At 48.1% G+C, this 10,277-nt stretch overlaps 1 long non-coding RNA gene across 1 annotated transcript; it reads right to left on the bottom strand.

Annotated features, from left to right (window-relative positions):
* Positions 1–484: 484 nt before the first annotated feature.
* Positions 485–9,817, bottom strand: LOC119470837. Its single transcript, XR_005199805.1, has 3 exons — positions 9,651–9,817; positions 8,855–9,005; positions 485–681 (listed from the first exon to the last, which is right to left on the bottom strand). It is a non-coding gene; the product is annotated as an uncharacterized LOC119470837 (long non-coding RNA).
* Positions 9,818–10,277: the final 460 nt, after the last annotated feature.

Below are 10,277 nucleotides of genomic sequence, written 5' to 3'. Positions count from 1 at the left end.
TGGCACCAGGAGACCTGGATTTAAATCTCAGCCCTCCTACTTCCTGCTGTGTGACCTTGGGCAGCTCACTCAGCCCATCTGAGCCTCAGCTTCCTCTTCAGTAAGGCAGACAATGTGGCATTGTGGTTGAGGCCAAGCACCAGAGTTACACTTTACACTTCTGGAGCCCAGATTCTGGTTTTGCCACTTCCTAGCTGATAGCCAGCTCCTCCCCAGTTCCGAAGCGCAGCCTTGCAGGCATTCACCACAACCACGTGGCTAAACGACGGTGGCTGCCGGCAGCCTGCTCTCCCCACAGCCACTCTCGGCCCATCCTGGACCAACTGGTCACTAGGTGCCTGGGTGCAGTGTCTGGCTTCTCCACCACCCCCCCACCTCCCTTTTCCAACGTTCAGTGGAACTGCATGTGGGCTACATGGCCTTCCTTTTCTGTCTTCAGCCACTCACAGATTCTGCTTCGATTTTCATCTTCGTTTGGATCTCATCAAGCTCTCCTAAATTCCTCCTCCTGATTCTGATTTTTCTTTCTTTGGTACCATTTAACCACATGCTTTCATGCGATAGAGCAATTTGTATTCATGGCCCTCTCCTCACTGGGCTAATTTAACAGCTCTGTGGAAACATGGGAGTGTAGTTTGCTCTTCATTGCCTCCTCCAGAATGCCTTCCACAAATGAGTTATCTGTAAGGCAACCACCGAGATATGAGATCTTTTTCTCTAGCATGTGTAATCATCTCAACTGCTTTACTGAAATATCATTTACATAGCATCCGATGGTTTTTAATAAATTTACAGAGTTGTGCAACCATCACCACGATCCAGTTTTAGAACATTTCCATCACCCCAAAAAGATCCCTTGTGCCCATTTGCAGTCACTCCCAGTTCCAAGTCCCAGTCCCAGGCAAATTTTAATCATTTTTACTAAAAAAACCATAAGCCCTTATTTCCCCCAAATGTTTTGCTCTTAGAAGTAAAGCTGCATGAACACTCATACAGGGAGATTGTAACACCTATCTCTGCTCATTTCTCCCAAACTTGCTAAAGATTTGGGGAAGGACCAAGTGTCTGACCTGAGCCCCACATTCCGCAGGTGACATGTGCATTGATGAGTGCCACCCCTAAGACCACATAGCCCATAGCAGGGCAGGAACTGGAACCCACCGGTTTCCCACCCCCAGCAATGGTCACTTCACCCACTCTGACCCCTCAACTCAGAGACAAATTCGTTAACTGAGTGTAATTAATTTAGTTTGCTTTTTCTAGCCATCACTTCTCCCTTCTCACACCCCTTCCTCAGTGGAAGTGCTAATTGGAATTGAGCGGCTCAGAGACAAATGGCAAATAAGGGGGTGGAAAAGAAAGTTATGAAACTGCACATCAGGCTGGGCATGGCGGCTTATGCCTGGAATCCCAGCATTGTGGGAGGCTAAGGCAGGAGGATCACTTAAGCCAAGGAGTTTGAGACTGGTTTGGGCACCATAGCAAGACCCCCACCTCAACAAAAACTAAAATTAAAAATTAACCAGTGGGACTACCCCTGTAGTCCCAGCTACGCAGGAGGCTGAGGTGAGAGAATTTGTTGGGCCCAGGAGTTCAAGGCTGCAGTGAGCTATGATCACACCACTGTATTTCAGCCTGGGTGATATAATGAGACCTTGTCTCAAAAAAAAAAAAAGGTAGGTGGGGCTCATAAGTCATTCCCCCAACTTCTCATGCAAGGAAGGAGCAGTCTTCTTGGCTTCTCTGACTCCACAGGGAAGGTGGGGGTATCTCCTAGGGTCCAGGAACTCACTGATTGAAGCTCTTCCTGTCTTTCTTCTCTGGGTCCAGCAACCCTTTTCCTCCAATGCGCCCTCCAGTGCCATGAACACATTCTTCCGGATGTACTTATTTGTGAATAGGAGACTTGGGAGCCAGAAAGCTCAGGGGTCGGACGGGAGTAGGGGATTCTAACACCACCATTCACTAGCTGTGTGACCTTGTACCTTCCTAACCCCTCTGGGCCTTGGTGTACTCATCTATAAGTAGAACCAGAGTTGCCTACCTCAAAAAACTTGCTTGAGAATTCAATAAAATGGTGTAGGCAAGACATTAGGTTCAAAGTATGTGATCAATAAATGGGGAGTTTTAATTAACACCCTTCTTACATTGTGGCCCCAATAACGACTCTCTGAATACGCATATAGGAGGCATCCCTCTCCCGCACATGGCACTGCAGAACTCTTTCCTTCTGTCGTGACCTGGAGTGTTGGACCACCTCACATGGTTTCCTATCCCTTTTGGGAAACTGTTGCCCTACTCTGTAGACGTAGTTAGTCATGTGTTTTTAAAAAGAAACTCCGGTGGCAATGCAAGGAATAGATTGTAAACATGGAAGCTAGGGGCCAGGAAGCCGAGTGAGAGATCATGAGACATTCTGGCAAACCATGAGAAGGGCCCCAATGGGAGGGGCAATGGGAGAAGCTGCAGAGACCAGACTTGAGAGATGCTGAGGAAGCACAGTCAGTGGAGCATGGCGAGTGACGGACGTGGGACGGGCACAAGTTACTCAACCTCTCTCTCAGGAATAATACCTGCCTCACAACACTGCTGGGAGGCTGGGTGGCCATTCACTGAAATATTAACTAAGTGCATGCAACGTACCAGGCTCTGATCCTGATGCCGGGAATACAGCCTAGAACAAGACAGGAGCCCTGCCCTCTTGCTGCTTATAGTCAAGATAGGGTCATGTCTTTGAAGAGACTGACCCGTGGTAGGCACTTAATAAAGGGTAGCTGTTGTTATTACCACTAATAATACATTTAAATATTAAATAAACAGGTCTCTGCTCTGTTTCAGCCACCTAACATCTCTTCTCTTTCCGCATGGTGTGACATGGTGATGACACAGTAAACGTCTCCATCTATGCTTTCACTATAGACACCCAAGTGATTCCTGGAGACTCTGCCAGCAAGGTTCTTCCTCTACCCACCACAGTACCAGAGTAAACTAGAACCATGCTTGAACATATGGGTTCTCTCTCTCTAGGGACTTTGGATCTTGAGCAAGTGACCACACGGGCAGAAGCAACAGAATTAATTCATTCAAGCGTGAAAAGCCTGGCCCGGACTATTTCTGCCACAAGATTCTCCTTTCCAGCTTGGCTATCTGTAAGTTTGGGAAGTCAATCTACCAAGTGACTGTTGACATCTCCCTCCAGGAGAATTTCAGTCATTGTTACTGTTTGGTACAGTGCTTTGGGAAGTAACAGATGTGGTAAATGAACTGAAATGACATCAGAAAAAAAGATACAGTTTCACTTAACTTTTGTCCAGCTTCCATTTCTACTTTCTGTCCTTTCGTTGGAACTCAAGTACACAGAACTGGACTGAGTGTCGTCCTTGGTTTATGACACATCCTCACTATTGGCCTATACATGCCTTGTTTTTACTTAGTTATTTTAAATAATATAAGCACCTGTGAACGCATCAGATCGGAACAAAAGCTAGGATCCTGACAGTAACCTTGACATATGGTCCCACCCCATCACACCCTCTTGACTCCACCTGACCAAGATAATCATTCTCAATCCTCTGTCCATCAACCCCGTGCCTTCCGTTTAAAGTAAGTTCTATTGGATCTATGTGTGCTTCTAAAAGATATGTTTTCATAAGATTTTAGTTACTTTAAACATTTTAAAAAGGATATGAGGCTGGGCGTGGTGGTTCATGCCTGTAATCTCAGCACTTTGGGAGGTCAAGGTGGGCAGAGGGCTTGAGCCCAGAAGTTCGAGACCAGCCTTAGTAACATGGCAAAACCCCATCTCCACAAAAAATACAAAAAAAAAAAAAAATTGCCAGGTGTGGTGGCATGTCCCTGTAGTCCCAGTACTCAGAAGAGTGAGATAAAAGGACCACCTGAGCCCAGGGAAGTTGAGGCTGCAATGAGCCATGATCATGCCATTGCACTCCAGCCTGGGCAACAGAGTGAGATCCTCTTTCAAAAAAATAAAAAAGGATATGATATGATATTGCATGTAGGTTTTTCACCAAATATTATATTGCTAAAATTATTCATACTGTTGTTTAGGGTTGAGTTCATTCATTTTTTTATTGCTGGATAATATTTTGCTGTGTAAATAGACCACAATTATCCATTCACTTTTCCATTAATGGACGTTGAGTTATTTTTAGGTTTTTCTTTGTGAAAAACGCTGCTCAGAGTGTTTTTATTCAAATCTCCTGTTTTATGTGCATGAGAATTTCTCTTGAAAATAAACCTAATGGTGGAATTGCTGGGTGATAGAGTATGTGAATGTCCACTCTTAAAGGAGAAGGCAAGCTCTTTTCCGATGTGTTTCACAAACATACATCCCTGTCAGTATAAGAGGTTTGGTAACTCTACAATCTGATCAAAGCATCACGTTGTCAGACTTTTAATTGCCAATTTAACAGAAATAAACACAAATTTTCCGATGACCCTGATAGGTACAGCGTCAGTGATCAAATGTTTCTTCCCTCCAGGATGTCAGTTCCCTGGCACTTCTCCATCCTCGATACCACTGCCTGGATCTGATCAAGTTTCTTGACCAAAATAACAGCTAAAAAGAAAATACAGCATGTGGGCGAACAAGTTAAATGGCATCACAGGAAAGCATTTATCTTAATCCAGAATGTGGAGTATTCTACTGGACAGATCACTTAGGTTCTCTAGCAAACTATAGGCATGGAAAAGAAGAGAGTGGGCCACTACAGACTGCAGGAATGGAGGCATCTTAAGAGACTTAATTAAATGGCCGTGTAGACTTTGACACCTGATTTGGACAAACTGACTGATAAAAGATAATGACATAAAGACAATTAAAATAGTTTATGCTAGGTGTGATTATGGCCTGGTGGTTTTTATATACGTATGTTCATTATTAATTCAAAATGACTGAAGGTATTTGTGCATTTATAACTGAAATGTGAGATATTTAAAATTTGCTTTCAGACACTCCAGTGAACAAATGATTGAGCATCAAAAATGAGTAGAATAGAGAAAACAAGATTGGCTAAAAGTTGATAATTGTTGAAGTTGGGTAACAGACAGATACATGAAGTTTCCTTACGATTCTTTCTCTCTTTTTTGTATATGTTTGACTTTTTTTTCATCACAAAAAGTTAAAAAAGAAAAGTGAAAAAAGCAATATGTGCACAGGTGGTAGCTATCAGTGTCATGATTATCATTACATCATCATCAGACCCTGGTTGAGGGCTCAGGATGAGGCAGGTGGCATCCTATTCTCCAAAGGCCAGGCCATGTGCCAGCCAAGATGGCCAGCCTAATGCTAAGCAACACCTGGGACATCTTTGGGGAAGAGAACCTGTCTTCCACTGGCCAAGGATCTCAGCCCTGAGGGGAGAGGGGAGGATGTGACCGTTAATACTGAGGGTCAACTTGATGAGATTGAAAGTTTCAAAGTATTGATCCTGGGTGTGTCTGTGAGGGTGCTGCCAAAGGAGATTAACATGTGAGTCAGTGGGCTGGGAGAGGCAGACCCACCCTTCATCTGGATGGGCACCATCTCATCACCTGCCAGCATGGCCAGAATAGAAAGCAGGCAGAAAAACATGAAAAGGCGAGACTGGCCTTGCCTCCCAGCCTACATCTTCCTCCAGAGCCGGATGCTTCCTGTCCTCAAACATCAGACTCAGCTTTGGGGCTCCAAGTTCTTCAGCAAAGACTGGCTTCTGCTCCTCAACTTGCAGATCGCCTACTGTGGGACCTTGTGATAATGTGAGTTAATATCATTTAATAAACTTCCTTTTATATATGTGTGTGTGTGTGTGTGTGTGTGTGTGTGTGTGTGTGTGTATCCTATTAGTTCTGTCCCTCTAGAGAACCCTGACTAGTACAGAGAGGAAGGAGAGTTTGGTACAAAACAGGGAGCTGGCAATAGTGAGGAAAGTCCTTCTCCCAAGAACGACTGACACTCAACAGGTCATAAAGATTTCATCATGCTGGGCATGGTGGCTCACACCTGTAATCCCAGCACTTTGGGAGGCTGAGGTAGGCAGATCACAAGGTCAGGAGGTAGAGACCATCCTGGCCAACATGGTGAAATGCCATCTCTACTAAAAATACAAAAAACTCGCTGGGAGTGGTGGCATGCACCTATAGTCCCAGGTACTTGGGAGGCTGAGGCAGGAGAATGGCTTGAATCCAGCAGGTGGAGGTTGCAGGGAGCTGAAATCATACCACTGCACTCCTGCCTGGATGACAGAGCAAGAAAAAAAAAAAGATTTCATCACTAAATCAGGTTGCAAGGGGAGCCCTGGGCTCAGGAACTGCAGGAGCAGGCTCCAGACTCAAGATTCAGGTTGAAGGGGCCCCTGCTGCACTGGCACCCCAGAGGCTGGGCTGTGCTCTGGACATCCCTGAACCCAGGACAGGACCCACTAATTCCAGAGGGCAGGGCATGGCAGGAGCCTATGAGGGGGACAGAGCAATACACAGGGGAAGGGTTAGAGCACTGAAGACCACAACTTACGTGAACTTTCTTATTCGCAATGTTTTACTCAATGTTTTAAATGACTTCCTATATCATTGAATATGTAGTAGAATAAATTTGTTATATATGGGTCTTAAAGTTCCATTAGTGATCTGTGTTCCATTAACAATCTGTTTGCATAGCTTCTTGCAACATGATATGTTCCCAGCTTTTTAAAAGTAGAAATGCCTCCAGCCAGGAAAAGAGGCACGTGGCTCAGCACCCCACATCTTCTGAGCAGCCAGGCTGGTGGTCTCAGTGCTGGGGTCCTGAATGTATAGGATAAGAAGCTGGTTTGGACGTGCCTCACGTGCTGATAATATCATAAGAGACGAAATAATTTGGGGACTTAAATTGCCCAGCTGCAAGATGACAGTCTAGGTCACTCTAAATGAAGTGGTTCCCTTTGCCTGTTCAAACTTTGGGGCCACTGTGAACCCTAAAGGTGGCGACAGGGAGTGCTCACACCAGCCTCCTCCGGTTCTTGGCTTGGAGCACCTGCCGTGTCATGGTGGATGGCGAAATGACCCTATTCCTTCCAGCCCAAGGAAACTACCTAAACCTAAACATTTTTTTCAAACTTCCATTGGAAAAAAAGATCTTTATTTTTTTTTTAATGCCAAAATACTATAATACAGACAGGTCATTTCTCATCATGAAAGGCATGCTCTTGGTTGGCTAATCTGTCCATTGCGCAGCTCCCACTGTGGCTGAGGACTGACTTGAACACAGTTGTCTCCCAAAGAGATTGCCAGTGTGCCCAAGGCAGCTTTCTCTTCCGCAGTGTTGAGCCAAACAGCCAGCAGTGGGGACTCTCAATGTTTGCTGACAATCATGGTATTTCAAAAGCGGTGATAAGGGCCCACAATTTGCTCTGTGGTTCAAGCTTGAACGGTTATTAAGGAATGAATGTTTAGCCCGTCATGCATCCTTCCACCCTCCTCCAGGGTCCCTCTCTGCTTTCTCACTCCTTCCTTTCCCTCTATCTGTATCTATGTGTGCTGGTGGGAGTCAGGAGAGGGAGGATGTCCACCTCACACACCGTTTTTTTTCACTGCCCTTGCCTTTTCTTCTTTCCTATTCCCACTTTTATCTCCTTAAACTATAGTAAAAGATATCCCTGCCCTGCCCTGCCCTGCCCTGCTCTGCTCTGCTCAAGAGAATCTTCCTGGTCTGGGGTTTGCTGGGGCAGAATGCATGGGTCACCCATCACCTCACACTGTCTTCCTATGATGCGGAGACTCCCTTGCCCCTGTCCCTATTCCCTGAACAGACCCTGGGATACTGGCCTCCTGAGAGCATGTGCCTGGGGCTGATATAAAGAAAAGGAGGGCTAAGTGAGCTGGCCAATGTCCAGCTTTCCTCTGGGGTCGGGGCAGCCTGGGGCTCAGCTATGGTTCTCTGCCTGTGATATGAAGGGCTGGCGGCCACGCTCTGCTGTGAGCCTTAGGACCGGTGCATGCCTTATACACTGCTCCATCCTGGAAGTGCTCAGGCAGCAGGTGTGTGTTCCCGGGACCTGCCTGTGGCATGACACCCACACTCACTGAACCACATCCTGCTTTCCTCTCCTGCCTCTCTTTGTTCTTCCCCCAACCCCAACCCAAACCCCCACTGCCTTTTGACAACAAGGTCCTTTTCTTGGGTACAGAGGGACGGCGGGGTCACCGTGACAGCATCACACGCCTCAGAAACTCCTGCACAGCCCACTGAGGAGACGTCTTAGGGAAACCTTGGCATCTCCATTCATGGAGGCACCCTCCTGAGCTTTCCAAAGCTGTAGATCAGAGCCAATGTGCTCTTGACAGAGTTCCCTGGGCACTGCCATTAGGCCATGGTGAGGAGTGGGAGAGAGCCAGAGACACAGCTGGGGACGCCGGGATTTGGGACAGTCCTCAATGACAGGCCAAAGAAATCAGCAAACCTCCAAAGGCCCTGTACTTTCCACATCGAGCTGTTTTACTGCCTCTTCCTGGTTTGCTGAGCAGTTTGCAGATAAATGGGTGGCAGCCTCCAGGGCTGGAGCTAATCCTGCTCTCTACCCGGGTGAGCTTCTGCCCAGCATTAACTGGGGGCTAATTAATGTCTCTAAGGAGAGGCTTTCAGGCTTCCATGCGGATTGAAGGATCACTCCAGCAGGCAGCTACAATGCCAGAGTTGGCCTGGCCCGGGCCTGTGATGAAGTCAGTGGGCCCTTCATGACGCCAGCAGTTTCCACCAGAGCCAGGCCTGGCTCAATGAGCAGAGAAAGTCAAATCACGCACCCTCCTGGGAAGTGCACAGCCCTGGCCTCAGGAGCGCCCCCTGCAACATCCATGCATGAGGGAGCCCACAGACTCACACCCGCAGGGTCAGGCTCCCCCTCTCGCTAGGCTGAGGCTGGCATTTCCTGGCAGAGGAGCTCTCAGGGAAGTCATAGAATCTTGGAGTTTCCATCAGAGGCGGCCTAGGGCGCAGTCCCGTGTCTGACCCCCTGCATCACACCTGTATTCCCCTGCATGGAAAATACAGGGAGGGCTTTAGAGAGATGACAAAGAGGCAACAATAGAGGAAGGCAAATGAGAGATGGGAGGGAACCATGGCGGCGCCTCTGCTCTCTGGCCAGATGGCAATGCCACATCATGCCTCCACGGGAGCTCCAGGGCCTGGCCGTTCCCCTCACCTTCTACCTCCTCGAGCAAGGCCAGAGCTACCCTTCCCTCTCACTCCCTGGGCAGAGAAAATGCCATCAGGAGACCCAAGTTCCTGCCTCCACTATGGGTGAGTGACCTCGGGTGAGTCACATCCCTGCTCTGGGCTTGGTCCCATCTCTGTTAAATGGTGGAGGGATCACTAGTTGCTCCCACATACTGACACCTCCATGCTGGCCTGAAGGACTGGCATGGAGGAGAAAGGTAATGAGTTCCTTCACAGGGCAGAGGGCTTAGCCGGAACACCCAGCAGTCCTCTGCCCCGCCCCTGTGGGTACCATCAAGAATGAGTGTCCATCAGGTCCCACCCACACTCTTTAGCCTACACCCAGGTCCCCAGACCCGCATCCCACCAGCCACACCCTTGCCTGGTGCTCCAAATGCCCTGCTGGTCTGGTTCACTCTGCCCCAGCTGCCCCACCCAAACCAACCCCTGCTCCTTTCCTTACCCTTTACATCGCACTGGTTTTCTTCAAGGCACATTTCACTGCAGATACCACCAAACCTGGGCATCTGCCTGCTGTCTGCCTCTCTCTCCCTGACAGCAGGGTCTGCCTTGATCACTGTGGCACACAGTAAGTGCTCAATATATACTATTGAACAAGTGAATGCGTTAGTGTGCTACCACCCTGTTTTTGCTCCCACAGCTTCCCTGACTGCCCTCCCTTCTTCCCTTCCATCCGTGCTCTTCACCCCTTCAGATCCCACCTCCCTTGCCTCTGGAAGCTTCCCTGAGCAGCCACCTCCCTGCTTGGAATCCTCTTGCTCTAGCACCTGCAGTGCCAGGGGTTCAGCTGGCCTCCTGCTGAACCCCTGGTGGGAGCAGAGTGCCGGGGACACAGGCGTGCTCAGGATGTCAGCCCCAGGGCCAAAGGTTGGGACACACAAAGAAAACCAAATGGCACACACATAATTGGCATGGAGGGAAAAAAATCTGCTCTTTCTCAAAGCCTCCAGCCCACAGAACTCCATGTGTCCCTTCCGGGTACCACAGATGCTTAGTGACAGCCAAGATCTGTCTTGCAGAAGCAGGAACCAGAGAGTATTTCTGGCCCAATTAAGCATGAGCGCTTGAC

This window comes from Cebus imitator, unplaced genomic scaffold (assembly GCF_001604975.1).
Source record: "Cebus imitator isolate Cc_AM_T3 unplaced genomic scaffold, Cebus_imitator-1.0 Scaffold42, whole genome shotgun sequence".
NCBI classification, from domain to species: domain Eukaryota; kingdom Metazoa; phylum Chordata; class Mammalia; order Primates; family Cebidae; genus Cebus; species Cebus imitator.
Note: the sequence above shows the minus strand (reverse complement) of the source record. Positions and strands in the feature narration are given on the sequence as shown.